This window comes from Anomalospiza imberbis, chromosome 2 (assembly GCF_031753505.1).
Source record: "Anomalospiza imberbis isolate Cuckoo-Finch-1a 21T00152 chromosome 2, ASM3175350v1, whole genome shotgun sequence".
NCBI lineage: Eukaryota > Metazoa > Chordata > Aves > Passeriformes > Viduidae > Anomalospiza > Anomalospiza imberbis.
Window position 1 is genome coordinate 59,358,490 of NC_089682.1, and position 18,219 is coordinate 59,376,708.

An 18,219-nucleotide genomic window follows, 5' to 3' on the forward strand; every position below is an offset into this window, starting at 1 on the left:
GGCCTTTCCTCAAGTTTCCTTCTCCAGCAGGAGGAATTTGAGCCTACTTTTCACCTCTGAGCACAGTGGTTCCCAGCAAAGGCACTGCCAAAGGGCTGAGACTCAGTGGGGTGGGGAGTGAGCCTCTGCAGAGCGTCCAGCTGTGCACAGAACCCTCCCAGGGGGCTGGCTCAGGTGTCATGTAGCAATACATCCCAAGGCTACTCTGGCATGTCTCCGATGGCTCTGCCCTGGCCCCCATTGTAGCTGTTTTCCAAGCCACTCCCCAGTCTTGTAGTGACCAGAAACAGAAGTTGTTATCCTGCACTGTAGAAAGCTCTGACCAAAACCCACTATACTGTGTAACCCAGAATGAGGCTCTGGTGCTCTCTGGCTCCTGCCAGCACTGAGTGGTGCCACAATCCTGCTGCTCCATCAGCAGCAGCTTCCAATTTCCAGCCTTGGTCCCCTTGCTGCTGCCCACCTCCTGCCGGGCCATCCCAACACACTTCACATAACTTATCCCACAGTCATGCCAGGAAGAGCCAAACAGCAGCAGTGTCCCTACAGAGCTCCTCCAGGAACTCCCAGGCACTGGGTGCTGTGCTGCTGGGGGCACTGCATCCCAAAGCCATCAGCACCTGGATAAGTACTGCTTCATCTACCTGTTAGAGGAGGTGTGCTTCATTGCTTCTCTATTAGCTGAAAAATAGGGCAAGAGGAAGCTAGCACCATTTTATTCTCAATATAAATTGTTTTGCAGTGCTGTTTTTGAGCCCGGGAATTTCCCCCAAACACAGACAAATCCAGGAGCAGGTGAGGAAAGCATGTCTGTGAAACAGGATGCTGAGTCAGCAGCCTGAGATCTCCATAATGGATGCCAGAGGAGACACAAGCACCCACTCCAGGCAGCAAGCGTCCAGTGGGGAGAGGTCCCTGCACACATCTCCAAAGTCCTCAGCCAGACCCATTTGGTGCTGGCAGATTTGCTGGTGGCAAAGCTGGGCAGATACAGGACACTTGAAGCTGCTGCAAAGGGCACATCCTTGCTCAAAAAGGTCCAAAAACTTCTTTAACTTCTATAGCGTAGGCCACGTCTCTGTTGCAGTGATGGTTGACCTTGGAGGATGGAAGGTTGACCTTGGAGGATGGAAGTAGGAGGAAAAGTTGATAGACACAAGGGCAGCTTGCTTTTCTTCTTGCCATGTGTGGCTTTTTTTATTTTTTAGTCCATTTTTATACCAACCATTCCCCTGTGCTTCTATGCTGTAAAAAAAAGCTCATTTCCTTTCTTCTTTTAGTCAGAGACCAAAAATATTCACCAAACTCTAAGAAGAAACTCACTGTTCTGTTTGATAGAAACACATTATCTTATGAAGGGTCATGCTACCAGGGATCCCTCTTCAAGGTAAAATGAATGTTTGATGCTGTCCTATTTGTTCCCACGATGTGAAGACTTCAGCCTCAAGGCAGTCTCAGTATAAGAAACTGCTGAAAAATTGAAATATCTATCTAGATCTGGGGATTTAACAAATTTCTAGAAGTTCTCTTTTGCTCACAAGCTCACATTTGAATCAAAAACAATTCTTCCTCTCTTTCCCAATATTAAAGCTGACTTTAAGGAAAGCCAAAAGCATAAAGTGAAATAAGCAGAAGCAGAGAAAACAGAGTCCTCACAAAGAACAGCAAAAGCAGGAGAATAAAAGTGCTTATTCTGAAAGCCAGGTAGCCTTCATGCACCACTTGTACACTCAGTCCCTTTTTAGATATCACAGCTGCTCACCACCCACCTGAATATTATCCTCCCCCTCGATCTGGGGGACTTTCCACGTCTTCCTCCCCAGGATGGTTACATGACCTTTCATCACTAGGACGAGCTGCCTTCCATTAGCCCAGTCTCTCCTCCCCTCCTTATCCTCAGAAATCTGGCAGAGACTGCTGATTCCATCCTTTTCTCCAGAGCAAGGCTGTTCTCCAGAAAGTGTCTCTGCCTCCCCTCAAGCATGTTCTGGAGGTACATGCCTGAAGCAGACTGAATTGTACCTCAGTTTAAAGCCTGACATAGCCTGAAGCAGACAACAAGAGCCATCTCCTTCCTGTTTTTGACCCTGGATCATATATTAGTAAACTCCAGACATCCCTTATTATATACTTTAAATCACAGTATTCGAGATTTTTTAGTTTATTGACTGCTGACACAAATTCTTTGTATATTGTGACATTTTTGGCTCATTCCTCACTTCTTTATGTTTAGAGCAGAGAAACAAAGGAAGGGGAGGGTGGAGTAATCTTACACTGTCTATTAAAAGTAGTGATGGAGCACTCAAACCAAAGCACATAGCAGTGGGAATCACAAGGCTGGAGAAAACAGCTGGATGTGTGTCTCCCATGACGATTTTTTCCCCTAATGCATAGCGAAGGAAAAGGGGCTCAGAATTCACACATCATGCAAACTACAAAAATTGTTGAGAATGTACTAATGAGAATTAAATGCTGGTAGGTACTCTCAAATGTCATCTGAGAAACTGAAGTGGTGAGTACCAGAAATAGGTTGCCAGCTGTCTCTGGTCATATTCTTTGTACAAGAATGCTAACAGTTTCCCCCTCCTATACACCCAAGGACAAACTCTGCCATCGTGTAAATCCATGCAAGCCTCCAGCTTCTCCAGGACTGCACAGCTGTAAAAGGAATCTCACAGTTTTATTAAAGGCTGAGAAAAAACATTTGGCAGTGCTGCCTGCTGTCAGCTACCACCTTTCTGGGAAGCTCTAGCAGCCCAGCCTGGCTTGCAGCATCTCATCCCCCACAGCACACTCAGCACATTCAGCACATTAGGAGGGCAGTATTTTAACTCCCCACACTGTGGGCAGAAGTGCCCCACACAGGGCAAAAACGAGACAGGTGCCAGGCATCTTGAGTGTCAGCCAGGCAGTTTACTCGCAGTTGCATTATTCCCTGTGTCTGCCTCCCCCTGGGTGGTGCAGGCTTCTCCTCCGTGCTGCACTGCATCTCTGCTGTGCTTGGCTGCTGCACGAGGAAGCCCATCCCGGTCTGGCAGAGTGCGGATCCCACTGCTGCCTTCTCCACAATGCCCAGCACAGTGCGTGGAGCTGTTTTGAGGTGTCCATCCCCAGGACCTGCACCTGCACAAATGTGAGAAAGTTATTTCCAAAAGCCCCATTGTTCCTGGTGATGACAGCAACAGCTCAGGCAGCTCATTGTGGCAGGCCACATATTTAATTTTGGAAATAGACATGCTGTGATTGAAGGCTGGACACCATGTCTTGTTTCAAGCTTACAAATGTCTTCCAATAATTGTATCTCCAGTTTGAAAATTGCCTCACTGAAATATGTTCTGTGCCTAGCTTGGTCTCAATTCTTTTCTGTGTACCAAAGATAGAGGAATAATGTTCAGTGTTCCTTTATGGTTAACAGTTACTGGAAAAAGTTCCCCCTTCTCTTCTGTAGTTTCACCAATTATTTCTGCTTCACACCACATTTCTAAATATTTTGCTGTCTATGAATATCCCCTTTCCCTCCACTGGTCCTTAATACCCAGATTTTTGCAACTTGAGTAACCAAATTTCAGTGTCCTACATGTTGTCTCCATTGGGAAGAAAATGACGCAAACAAGAATTTCTTTTAATTTTTGCTGCAGTCCTATTTATTTAGACACTTTACATAAGGTCCTCCTGCCCTAAGCCCAGCAGGATTCAAACCTCAGGAGATGGTTTCTTTGCTCACTGACCAGTGATTATCCAATCCCCAAGGCCCCCCAAAGTGAGGCCCCCAAAGTGTGTCTTGCCCCACTCCCTTAGAGGCTTCCCCACTCATCCACAGACCTTGACCCCTTCTCCACTAACTCCCTTCCAGTTTCCATTCCTTGTCTCATACAGGCAGCTACCACCACACAGCCTTGCCCACACAGGCTTCCTGGAAGGCCCCTTCCCACCTGTCCAACTGGGATGTCAAGCTTCTTTAAAGCCCCCAGCACTTCTACTTCAATCTCACATTAAGCTTGAATTATATGCACAGGAGCAATGGGGTATCTCCCAGGTTATCAATTTAAAAAATATTCTCTGTATTTTTTTGCTCACCTCTCTGTCTTTACTGGATCTGTAATGAAGTTCTCAGCACCTCAGTACTGATGGCAAAGGGGACAGCGTTACCATGGCTGGGTACAGCCCAGGATGCTGGGTACCATGGCTGGGTACACACGGGATGCTGTGTCAGCTCCCCTGGAGTCAATCTGACATTTTTAAGGCAATGAAAGAAGCTTGTGCTAGGCAAGCTGTGCACAATGAGCAGGAACCTTTTCTTCAATAATAACCTCTAACAAATGGGAATTGAAAAAACTGTTGCCAAGATGTTCTTTTGAAGGTGGAAAATGCTGCCTCCTAAAATTAAATTGCACAAAGCTGGACAAAGAAAGATAGCAAACCACGTGCCAAACTGCCACTCAGTAAATACCTTACTTTCTAAATATAAAAACAACCTACTGCTTACACTGACAGTTCAGCACACTAGCAAGAAGGGAATGATGTATAACACCATACTGAGCTGAGCCTGCAGAAGGACACTCTTGTCTTGGTTACCTCTCTGTAATTATTTATGAAAGGGTGCTGGCAAGATAGGGTAAAACAAGTCCAAAGAAGAGCAGCAGCAGCACAGAGGTTGCTCAGCTGAGCCACTTTTGTCCACAGGGGTTGTCCAAACTCACAGCTGTGAGTGGCCACCACCAGTGACCAAGAGACTCCTAACCCTTGCCCTCTCAAGACAATTTGTTGCTCTTTTCCTTTATGCAACTGCTTAGAAACACTTCTTTAAAAATATATGCCAGCCAATGCAATAGCTTCCAATATGCTTGGCCACAAAGGCTCTCCCAAAATTTTTCCTGAAACTCGTTTCTGGAGAAAAGCGAGATAGAAAATGTTCATCTTTTCTTACTTTTATCATCCCACTCAGTTCATTCAGCACTGCAGAGAGCCTTCTTCTGTCTTAACCAATGTTTGGTACAGGACACCCTGCAGATTAATAGGTTTCTTATTTTATTCCACGTCTCATGCAGGCAAAGAGAAAAAGGAAGAAAAAGGAAGAAAGAAAAGGAAAGAAAAAAGGAAGGAGCAGATCTTTTTCTTACTCCTAGTTCTGTACCCTTTAGTTTCTCAACTAGCCAGCCCCACCAGCTCACCACTGCTGCACTGGACTTCCCTTTCCTTTTTAAATTATAATAAAATCAATTCACTTGTGAATTAAGTTATTTTTAGATCTAGTTAAAAAATAAAAATCTGCTTGTAGAAGTTTTTGTAGCTACATTTTATAAGAAATCAGCTTTCACAAAGACTGTGATTTACAATATCTAAGCTCACACATAAAATTCTATTGATTACCTAGAAGTTTACAGAGTTTCATGCACTATTACTTGAAATTCAAAGCCAAAACTCAGATCTTAGGAAATGCTGAAGATCTCAGTTTTATGTTAACACAAAATCAAATCCTTTTTCTTAAAGGGATGAAATGGATTCTCTTTAGCCAGCAGTTCATGAACTGATGGATTTTACCCTCATGCTGCTCCACCAACATCATTCTTTCTCCTGCTTCAGGTCTTTATAAATTTTCAAAGCTACACCCTGAAACTCTGAGCACTAGAAGCATCATGATCAATCATCAGCTCCAGTATCCACTGTGGCAGCTAAAATTGGGTTAAACTGGGAATCGCAACTGAGTAAGAACTCAGTTCTTACTGAGAGTAGTCCTCCTTTAAAGTGTATGCCCTTAACAAAGGAAGGTAATACATGAAAGTAGATTTTACTTGGTGCTGAATTTTAACCTTATAAAAATTGATAGTTCACAAAACTGTAATTACAAAGGTTCCTAATTGTCCTGTTTTGTGTCCCTATGCCAACTGAACCCAAAAACACAGGTTACCATGAACATGAAGAAGCTGAACATGAAAGCTCTGACCATGCCTGCGGTTCAATGACCATTTGCACAGACAGATTCTGCCAGCAGCAGGGTCTCAGTGAAACCACATGGGTTTGGACAGGAAAGAAACACAGCAGTTTTCAGAATATTCATCTCTAAATTCCAGGGAATTGTTGACATTTGACACAATGTAACAAGGCAAATATGTTGAGAAGTTACTTTGATTAATTAGGTATCTCCTGCATTTTGTGTCTTGGCATTTCATGACCTATCTGGGCTAGAAATATTTTAGTACCTCAAGACATGTAATTTCAGGATCAGTTCTGTCAGAGCAGAAATGGGAAACCTGCAGCACTGACTTTCTAGAATCTTTTCTAGTGAACAAACCAAAAAAAACCAAGTTTGGTTTCACAGTTCCTTTCAGCTGGATCCCCTGCCAGTATGAATTTCAAAAGCCTGCATCATGATTCGAACATGTTCCTATGCCAAGTGGTTTCCACTAAGTTAACAAATAGAAGTACTCAGCCCCATGCTACAAATCTATTCACATTCCAGAGGACTTGAGTAAATGGGCACCGGGTGGTCATTCGCATATTCTGTCTAGCAAAACAATGTTCCCAGCTTACTTACACAGAGCAGAAGTGTTCTAGGAATTTGCAAGTGTGGTGTTCTTAGAAACAGTGACCTGCAGCCACTTCTCCTGAAGGTATAAGCCTTACTCATGGTTTGGAGACAGATACTCATTTGCAGTGGAAAGGTCAAACAAGTTTGGGGTGAACAGATTCAGAAGATCAATAGTGCTGCTCTTCCCCTGGGGGACATCTCAGTGTTGTTAGCATACCTAACATCCTGGATGCAGGATCACTCATATGAGGATGTCCCCAGATGTCCATCTTTTTGTCCATCTAGCTGCAGGCTGTAGGTGAACAGAGGTAAAACCTAAAGATCCCATGAGGGAAATACCTTTAGTATCTATACTAACAATAAGAAGATACTATCAAATGGAAAATATGAGAACCCAGACTCCATATGGAGCTGGCAGGAATGAGCTGTTTTTAGCACTGATCCTTTAGTGTAACTCACACTACAGACATGCAAGTATCAGCTCCCTACACTCCCATTTTTGCAACTGAAATCACATCAAAGTAGGACACATCAGATACATTGCAACCACATTCAGATGATTTCCACCTTAATGTAATTGTTCAGCCTGTGAGGAGGAAATGCCACCTCCTGTTTCCCTTCAGTTTTAAAGTAATGTCACATCAGACAATACTCACAAATTTGCTCTTTCCAGCCTGCCATAACAAGAATAACAAAGCAATTCAACATTGTGTGACTCAGTCCTTCAGACCTCCTTGTGGCTCGCAGGAACTTCCAAAATCCCCTTTTGGGTTTCCCCATCTAAATACCCTCATGGAAGGAAAAGGTATGAAAACCAAACCTCGCATGCATGACCTTCCATGAGCTCAGTCTTGTCTTACTGAAAATGTCTAACTTAAATATTGTCTAAATTTTATGTCTTGAAAAAATATTTTTCAGACAGTACTTTCCTCTTGAACTGTCTAGCTGAGCTGACGTTTTCTCACTGAAAATTTTGATTACTATTGTTCTTTTACTGACAGCATGTGAGGACTCCTATGCCTCTGAGATGGCATTTTTTCATTTCAGAAGGTTTAAAATATTGAAAAATCCAGCGAGAAATAATCCTAGTTGCTATACAATGTCTTTAAAGGTATTTAATTGGGGCTTTTTTGCATCTGCAATTGGTGGTTTTGGATATAGTGTGTCAAGTTCAAAAAAATACACACCACTTTGAAATAACAATGACCTTTGCGTATATTTATAATTAAACTAGCTTGTACAGTAAATTGTATAGGTGCCCTCTCCTCAGATACAAAAGAAGAGAAACTCAGACCTTGCTGAAGCCAAGAACAAGACTCTGATTGGCACAAACGGCATCAGGCAGCTATCCATAATCTAGATCATAAAACCATAATTGGCCATCTCCATTAGGACTAAACTAAGAGGAATGTTGAAGGTCAGGACGAAGGTGTATTTGCAGCCTGCATAGTTTCTGTACACATTAATAGTCCTTCATGGTATTATGTTCACATTTTTCAGAATGTATTTGTGGTATTTTATTTGCTAAAGCCCGGTCGGGTGGTCGCTGCTGTCTGAGACAGACAATTACGGCAGTCCCAGCCATACCTAATCAAGAAAACTAAACAGAGTCTGAACTTGCCCAGGTAAGCTTTACCTGGTCAGCAGTGCTGCCCATTGTGTATCTTTCTCTATCTGTCTTAATAAGGACACCAGGAAATTGAGAAAAGGAAAATCTCTTCAGGAAGGGTGACAAATGCTGAAAGAGCACGGTATCTAACAGCAGCAGAACTGTACAGTTGTTTCCCTAACTTGCTTTCTTCTCTGTCCCAGCAGGAGAGGAAGATGAGTTTGCAGAATGGCAACTACCCTAGCTGCAGGGAATTTGCTTAGCTGAATCCTGCCTGACTCATGCTGCTCGTCTTTCCTGGGGTTAGGAGCTCTGCTTGTGCTTATTCACTGCAGCAGCAAAGAAGATCAAAGCTGACACATTAGACAAGACCCAGTGTTATGCCTGGCAGCTATCGTAATGTTTGACTTTTGGGACAAAATCATCCGCCTAGGTAGGTTTTTTTTGGTAGCTGAAAGAAAGGCAAGCAAAGGCTGCCCTAAGCAAAAGCTGAACTAAAGCCTATCTTCAAGCCCACAGGACACTTTCCAATGTCCCTGAGGTGCCCCCGCTGCATTGTCACTGCTGAAGCTATTGGCTCTGCCTCTGACTCTGGAAGCAGCAGCCTCGACCACCTTGTTGGGCTGCAGCACTGCCCACCCCAGTGCCACAGGCCCAGGCTCACAGCTACTGCCTCCCCACTGCCTGCAAAATGAAGTGAGCAAGTTTCTGTAGCACTAGAGCAGTAAAGATCATATGAAGGCAAATTATGTTTTGGCCTATTTCTCTGTACTTTGCTTTTTAGCCATCTTTTCATGCAATTCAGACAGGTCAGTCCAAACACTGGCAGCTCAGAAACTCCAGTAAAGCCAAGGTATGTGAAACAAAATAGGAAAAATTCCCCTAAAATTCCCCTGGTCCTGTTTCCACGGTAAGTATGGACCCTTTTTCAACTACTTCTTCTCAAATATGTGTTGTCATGAACATAAATTAAAACCAAGCCTGCTGGCTGCAGAATAATTAACATACTAAATGGATTTTTGCTTTCAGAGAGAGGATTTTGCTTCTGAAGGTCGCTTTCCTCTGAAGGAGCCAAGAAGAACACACTCTGCAGCAAATGCAGAAGTTTAGTCTGTCAACCAAGCACTTCTAGCAAACCTTCTCTCCCTTTTGATGTGCTTAAATAATTGGACACGATGCTCTAATACTTTAAAGCAGGGACAAGCAAGAGGATGAGGGTTCAATAATTGCATCTTATGGTATAAAAGGAACTTTGCTCATTGGAGCCCCTTTATTTTTGATAAAGGAGATGGGACAAGTCTGCAGTGCATAAAAAATGGGAAATGCTGTGCCCAGTTTTGCACCACACACAGTACAAGAGAGAAGCATGAAATAGAGAAGTTTTAGCCTAGCCTAGAGAATTACCAAGATATTCACAACAAATGACCTGCAAGGGCATATGAAGATCCTACTGCTGCATAAAGGACAGGGGTGATGAGACCTGAGTCAAAATAGGAGCAGAAAATAAATCAAGGGGAAGCTGGTGGAATTCCAAGACTGTAAATAAATAGCTACTTAGTGAGCTGAAGTGGGAGGGTCCAAGTGGCAGAGCCACCACCATTCTTCTGCTTCCACTCACTACCAAGTAGTTATTCATTTTATCGGTTGTTGTTTAAGTCATTTTTCCAATTATTCAGAGACTTCAGAAGCAAGAGAGTTGGGGGTTTTGTGCCCAAAAATTACAACATGAATTCAAGTGTTGGCTCATCTACTACTGTTTAAGTCCCCTTGCAACGATAAACTTTGTGCAGCTTAATTTCCTAAATTGCTCTGTAACATGCTCCCATCCATGTCTTCCCAGAACCTATGACCTCCTCAAGGAGGGAAAAAGTGGGCAATTGCCTTTGCTTTTTACTTGGAAGTATAAAATACACAGAAAAGAGAAAAAAAACCCTCATTGATCTGTGGACTTGCCTGATAGCTTGCCTTAAAAAATAACAGTAATATATAAATTTTGCCATTTATCTTGATCAAATAAAACCTCTAGGAGAAAACCTCTTTTTTAAACTTAATGTTAATTCTGAAATTCGGGAAGCTTTTGCTGAGAGAGAGAGAGGTCATGGATTGATGCCAGCATTGGAATGGTTTTGGTCCTGCCCACCCGTGCCACTGTTTGAGTGCGTGGAGGCTGGGAGGCCTGGTCCTTCCTTGCTCCTCTGAGTCAGTGGGCCACTACATCCCTCCTGTACCAGCCCTTACCCCCAGCACCCCAGGAGGGGTGAGTCAAGGGCAGGGAGATTCCCCCATCAGGCACTGGGCACCCTGCCAGCTGCTGCCCACAGAGACAAACAGCAGGTCCCAGCAACAGCAGCAGCAGTGGTGGAAGAAGCCCAAGGTTACCCAGTCATCCTACTTGAGATGTTTGACTTTTGGTTCAGGCCAATCTAGAAGTGAACATATCTTATTTTCTTGTTATTTTCACTGTTTGTGGTCTTCACAATGTTGTTTTCATCCTATTTATTCCTACAGAAGGCTATAGCTCCAATAATGCATCCTAACTGTCTGTTGGGGACAAAGCAGTGAAAAAGGATGACCTTAGCAATAGGAACACTTCTACAAAAATGATTGATTCGTGTCTGTGACAAGGAGAACTGTGGAAGAGAGGAAAACTTAAAGGCTATCCTACCTCCTCTCACTGTTAGGCCTGCATCAGTTGTACTGATCATGCAGATTTTGACTTCCTCCAAGCTAGGGCTTAGCCCTAAACTCACTTATGCGAAGACCAGTTAGGAACACATTGCCTATATCTTATGTAGCTGCCTATGGTCAACTGAGAACTTTGCAAAGGAGCACAGACATCTCCTGGTGCCAGACATGGCCCTTGCTCAGCAGATATCTGTGCTGTCAGCACCGCAGCCCGGCACACACCTTGGCAGACCAGGCTCTGCAGCACCCACTCTTGCCAACAGTGAGGCTGTTCAGTCCTCAGAATACGGAGGAAGAGTTTCCCAGCCCCAAAACAGACCCTCTTCTCTGGTCTGAGTCCTTTTAACACCACTTACATTGTAGAACTGACCCTTGAGATGGATCACTCATTAAAGGTGTGCAACACATGGTCTTCTAAAGTTGCTAAGAAGCATCAGTTAGCTGGAAAGTGGAGACAGTGTGCTTGGGGGAAAAGGGCAAGCAGGCAAAGCAGGGGGAAGAAACAGAAACATTTGTATTTCTGTTTTATTACATTTTCAGACTGTGCTAATTTCCCCCTGGCAAACCCAGGAGTTTCTTTGTCCCCCTGCTAAGGTGAACCCTGTTTTCTACACATCTCTCTGCTGCCTCTCCACAGGGACATGGCTTCCCTGTTTCAGAGAGACTTTCCCTACAGTGCAGACCAGTTCCTCAGCCTGTCTGAGTGAGCACTTTGCCTTGGTGGAAGTTAACCCTGGAGCTGGGCAGCAGCAGCTGAGGGGAAGTTTAAGAGGCATCTGCAGCAGGTGGGGAGGTAAGCACTTCTACTGTGCATCAGAGGCCTTGCATACCCGTGTAACAGCTGAATATGGTCTCCAAGACTACATCTCTGTGAACAAATCACATTTTCCATTAAGAAAGAAATGGTTGCTCAGCTGGACACTACTTCATGAGCCGTGGAACACTTACCTATTATCATAACTGAAAATATGACTGCAAGTAACACAGCTTTTACTTCAAAATTTCAACTCAAGATTATCTTGGCTGATTTTTAATTGTTTATTTAAGCAATACAAGAGAGGAAATGGAAATAGACAGGTTCACATGTACTATCAAACCTGTTGTTCATCTAGTTTTGGGGGCATTTTAAGATGTCACAGCCACCAAATTTATACAGCAAAGACCATTATTGACAGCTGAGATCAGAACTTGGCTTTTTTCCATGATGCTGCTACAGAAGAGTGGGGATACACCTGAGATCCCTTAATCTAATCAAGCAGGCCTGTTTGTCCTAAAGAGAAGGAAGGCTATGAGATGCTTCTAGCAGAGTACCTGTGTGTATGTAACAACTCATAGACAGTCCAGAAGGAAAACACCAGTCTGAGCAGCCTTCGGGCATACACCAACAGTGCATTTTTCAGATAGATAATAAGGCCATAAAAATAGAAACATTATTTAGGTGCATGGAATATGGGCTGAGGTGGGAAAGATAAGAGGTGCAAATTCTACTGAAGTCAAGCATGAACTCCTTCATGTGGTCCTGGAAAAAGGAAGGTAGTCTCTTGCTGAGGGAACTGCTCGTGCAGTACAATAAAACAAAAGACAACAGCTTCCTTTCTACACCAAGCAGCAGCCTGACAGGCACATTGTTACAGAGCCTGGAACAAGCAGGGGACACGCCACTTGGAAGAGAGCAGGCTGATCTCAAGCAACAGGAAATGTCAGTGACTGTGGCAGTAACACCATCCCCTTAGCAGAGCATTTACATCAACTTCATAGACATTGACAAAAGCTTTTGCTAAGATGACAGATAATATCAACTGGAAAGTGATGGGACATTACAGAATCCCAGAAAGACAGTTAGGAGTATGGAAATCTGTTGAGAGGGATCTTAGCATGAGCACGTTCACATTAGCTTCCTTCAAATCCACTTGAGATGAGGGGTAAAATGCAGTTTTCTTTTCTTTCACTGTTTCTTTCAAATTTTTTTACTGGGTAAAGACTGACTTGATTGGTAATGAGATTACACTGGACACAATCACAATTGCAAAACACAGGTTTCATTGATAGTATCAGCCTAAATACCCAAATACCACAAAATTATATTAGGAAGGTTGAGGTGCTAGGAAGAAGCACCTTAAAAATACTGGAAGGGTGTGGGTTTTATTAGAAGAAGGAGAGCTAATACAGGAGTGCACATAATACAACAGTCTATGTGGGAATGATTCCCATGCACATCGAAGAGGCCAAAAGAATTGCTTTCCTCCAAAGGACAGTGGAGTGGATGGGAGCCAGTGAGGAAAATATCCTTAATGGAACTGGGGATGTGAACCTGACTTTAATTCTTCAGAGAATGGTTCAGGTCTTAATACAAAAGGGATTGACAACCAAATTGTGCATCTTTAACACATGTCAAGTCCTTAAATTTCAATGAGTTGCCAACACAAAGTAATACAAAGTGGCTGATCAAGAGATTACAAGTTAATAAGGTGATGTCTACAATGTAGTTTAGATGTTAAATTATCTTAGTGGATAATAAACAAGGGCTTGCACAGAACGCTTAGTGAAAGAAGAAATGGAATGGATACACCATATCCAAATAAACTGACATTTTATATTGAACACCCTTCTAATGGTCACACTAGGGACACAGTGTGATGAAGACCTGAACCATCCTGAACAGAAAGATGTAAACACTTATTTCATCTGGAGTCAAACCAAACAACATATCAAAGATGAAAATGCACAGATAACTGTTTACCAGCAAGTCTTCTGCTTCCTGGTAATGACCATAAAACGGACCTAACCATGCAGGTTCTTTGTGAAGGTTTGTGAAATTAACTACAGTTCAAGAATAAAAAAGATGGATTGTAGCAGGAAGAAGAGAAAAGGAAAAATGAGACTCCTACCTGAGAAGTTACAGCCTTGCCTGCCAAAACATTAGAGATTTAGAAAATTGGCTTAACTAAAGAAGACAAGAGATACATCATTTGACTGCAGCTACTTCAGTCTGTGGACATTCATAACAAGAATAAAGATTTCTGAAAAGCAATAGAAATCATACTACATAAGAAATGTAAAAGAAAGAAGTATGCATTCAAGAGTACAGCTGTGAGGGAGTATTTCAAGACACTGTTTCAATGTTTACATCTACTCTCTCAACAAGGGTAGAAATAACAATAATAATTTTAACTAAAGCTACTCTCTGCAGTGGCAGGGGGGAGGTTGTCAATAAAATGAATGAGTTCCAACCTTACAGAAATGCTCTTTTCACCTAGACTGACTGCCTCCAACTGTAAAATATACATAAATCCAGACCCTTTGGACATGGAAAAAAATATCTACAGGGCATATTTTGCATATCACCATAATTTGACGGCCTGTGATTTCTCAAGAAAACAGAAATGTGAGAAACGTTTTGACAGTTCAGTCTAATTCCAGAATTCTTTGACTATGTAGTTTCTACTTGTGAGTTGTGCACATAAAAATAATTTCCCTCAACGTAAAGAAAAAAGGAGTTGCATTATTGGGCTTGTGGGGGTTTTTTGGGGGGTTTTTAGGTGTTTTGTTGTTGTTGCTGTTTGGTGGGGATTTTGGGATTTTTTTGGTTTTTTGGTTTGGTTTTGGGTTTGGTTGGGTTTTTTTGGGGTTTTTTTTTTTGGTTTTTTTGTTTTTGTTTTTTTTTTTTTGTTTTTTTTTTTTTTGTTGTTGTTTTGGTTTGGTTTTGGTTTTGTTTTTTTGCTATGAAGTGAAATCCCTTTTGCATCACTAAACAATATAGAGCTAAATTATATTTTATACACAGCTCTCAGTGATAAGATATTTGTGAGAGGTTGTTCAAGCAACAGATGAGGGTTTAATAAAACTGGCATGACTTGAGGATCACTTGGAAAGATTTATCCCATGATAACAACAACATACAAAGTATTAAAGAACAATTAATGTTGTTGCCCTCCACATAGATAATAGATATGTTAAGAAAAGGTCATCCTATGGACTGTAATAGCTATTCTGAGCACAAGAGCAGCATCTTTGCATAGCATATGGTCCTCTATCCTAATCCAGAATCACATGGCAATTTTCCTGCCCCAGGGTTCAGGCTAGAATAACTCTGAAAAATTATACAAAGGCAGTTGGACTTCAGAAATCATGAGTGAAAAAATAAAATAATCATTCTTAATATCATTGGATAGAAGAAAACACACACACAAGCTATTAAAGGTAGAAAACCATGAGGGGAAAAAAAAAAAAAAAAAAAAAGACTGGGTTTTATAAATTACTTTGCAGGTGGAACTTGGTTATTATTCTCACTTAAAATTTCCAGAACATCATTAAATATTTTCTGCTTTCAAACTTCTGGTATCTGACCTGGCAAGACACCTTCACAACAGCATTTTTTGTTTCTAATCACTAATTATCTTTTGAGACCTAGATTTAAGGTGCCAATTATCCATGACCTGCATACTTCAATGCCAAAGTGTTCAGCAACAAACTCTAGGGCAGGCTGTTCCAGCTTCTTGACAAGAGGAGATGAGTTTTTGCTACCGGTACTTACTTGGGGGCCAGATGGGAAAACCACCTTGTAATATTATGGAAAGGTGAAAGATCCCAAAAAGGCTGGACAGAACTGACTTGTGAACAGCCCATGGAGAGCTCTAACAGTTTAAGAATGGAGATAAAATTCTGCAAAACAGAAATCTTCTGGTTTTATTCTCAGATCAGTAAACAATGGGCCATGTGGAATAAAATATTGAGGATTACATGGTTGGTTACTTCTTTCCCCAGCTGACCTACAAATACGGCTGCCTACACATACACAGTAGAGGGCCAAGTTGTCCAAGATTTTCACCAAAATTTCAAAGAATCTGGAACCTCTCAATTTCTGCAAAACAAACTGCAGTTGTAAGGAGCCTGGTCACATCTCAAGGTTTGCTCATGTACCTCATGGAGAACTTGTGAGAATTCACTAGGTGGGAGTTCATGCAAAAGGGTATTCAGCATGGCTTACAGCCCATCCATGTCTACTCCTATAATCATGAGTAACAGAGCTGAACCTTAGAGACACTTCATTACTTGGTACAAGAGGCAGAGCAGAGCATAAGCTAGGGACTGTGAAAGGCATGCTGCTGAAGCATCTTCCCTTACCTCTAGCAATATTCTGTATGCAAAGAAACTGCCTTAGAAGCATCTTTTCAACTCCCTCCTATTTGCATATTTATTAAACTCATATTTATCTTATTTCCAGGGGGACAACAGAACAGCTTGATTTTTTTAGGCCAGTGTCTCATCTCCAGCCTCTACATCTTATACCCTGTCATTTTCGAAAGACATCCTTTTTTTTTTCCATCCAGTTAGCAGGCAGTTTGAGTCCTGCACTGATTAGTAGAAACTTAAGGCAATTTTCCTAGGATTTTTCTCTTTCCACTCCGCATTACCCAGCTCTGCCAGGTTTCATTTACCCCACCTACATTTGGGAGTGCTCTCTTACACATTACCAAATGCAGTTCCACACCAACCTGTATTATAACACTGGTCTGGATCTCCATCATCTTTTGGCCCATACTGCTTGCCCAGACAGATCTGCTTCTGGTGAAATGCTAATACAATTCTTGCCAAAAAGACATCTCCCTGTTTTTTTTTCCAAATTAGCAAAAAGGCATAGAAAATATTGATGATTTTTCACTTCCTGGAGTATTTTCACACTCTTTCTAGGAATAAGCAAGGACATCTCTTTGTCATCCCATTATTACACATGTGCACAGTTATAAGAAAATGCTCTGAAGGGACATCAAGCAAATAATACCAATTTTCAAAATTCTATAGTAATATATTTATACAAATTACAGAATTCTGTATGTATTTACACACCATTACAGAATACCAAGTAAAAATAACACCAATCATTCTTTTCTTTTTCCCTCAGATTTTTCTTCAAGTCAATTTTTGTGCTCGAGAAAGGTGCCAGATGGACAGCACTAAAAGGTGAAGACTTCTGTTTTTCCACAGCACAGGAGGCGAGGCACTGCAAGCCTCCCTGCTTTGCCGTGTCAGCTCCCTGCAGCCCTGTTTTAGCAGGATCACACAAGGAGCAGGAGGGCGTCAGTACCCCTTCACACCTTGGCAAAGGAGCTGAGCAGCACCCAGGTGACAATGGTTTTGCCCATCCCCCACCCAAAACCAAACAGAAATAGCTCATTTTACACAAGGGACTGAACGGAATCTGTAGTTCGCTACCCGAAACAGGCCAAATTTGACCCAGTGAACCTGCAGGGAGTGGCAAACTGCCAGCTCCTGGGCCTTCCAGTCTTGCAATAATGCCTAAGTTAAATTACATGTTTCTATATTTACATAAAGTCAGTATTTACACACCATTACGGGTTATTCGAGTAAATCGGTTACAGTTTATTTAGGACTGCCATAAACTCATAACATTTTTCTCGAGTTTAATCCTTTCTGTAGAAAAATACAAAAAAAAATAAATTAAGTAAAACATATTAACTAGTAGTAATGATTAGCCTATGACTAAAAAATCCAAGTCAATTTAACATTAAGACTTTAACTGTGGCCTAGTATTATGGCCTCAACTCAGAGTCATTTTAACCTTTGCAAAGAATTTCCTGGTGTGTGTCAGATTTACTGAAACAGCAGAGAGCTGCAACCTCCCTTCCTCGTGGCGGGCTTGATGCATTTACCACATAGACATGAGCCCTAGTCCTGCCCAGAAGCGCCTTTTCTTCTCCTATGGTCTCTGCATCACCCACACGAATGATCCGGCACCCGACCGACCCCCAGCAGCCAAACCATCCACAGCCCCAAAGGCTGGCAGACAAATGTGTGGGCTGCAGCTGAAGGCTGTAAATTCCCAGGGAATAACAGTCCCTAGACAAGTATCCTACCAATCAACTAATGTAATTCACGTCTCTTTATCATCCATGAACAATTACAACAAAATGCCATGTTATGTTTGAGATCACTGATATCACCGGTTGAGACATGGCTCCTCCTACCTGCTTCAGCATGTTCAGCACACCAAGCCAGAGGTTATTCCAGAACAGAAATAAGTTTCAAATAGTACAAATCAGATGAACAAGAGTGCTGTAGAGCAAAAATTTCTTAATTACAAGTAGGCTACTTTTTACATCCTACAACCTTTTACATCACTCCTCCAAAGGAGTCCCCGTGCATATGCAGACAGCCAGGGTGTCAGGACCAGCCCTGCTCCCACCATTTCCAATGGTGAAGGCTACACTCAACTTAATGGCACTGGATTGAAATCCTAAGGGATAAAACAACTACAAAATGCATTTGTCATATGGATTTTAACATGGTTTTCGTCTATGTTTTTTTCCCTTTTCTTCAGAGTTATTAGGGAAGAAAATGCCTCTTCCTGAGGGTTAATTTCCAAATGGCAACTGCT

General features: G+C 42.2%; 1 long non-coding RNA gene across 1 annotated transcript; it reads left to right on the forward strand.

Moving 5' to 3' along the window:
* The first annotated feature begins 10,967 nt into the window (after nucleotides 1-10,967).
* LOC137469021 (uncharacterized) lies at nucleotides 10,968-17,282 on the forward strand. Its single transcript, XR_010996312.1, has 2 exons — nucleotides 10,968-11,616; nucleotides 16,726-17,282. It is a non-coding gene; the product is annotated as an uncharacterized lncRNA (long non-coding RNA).
* Nucleotides 17,283-18,219: the final 937 nt, after the last annotated feature.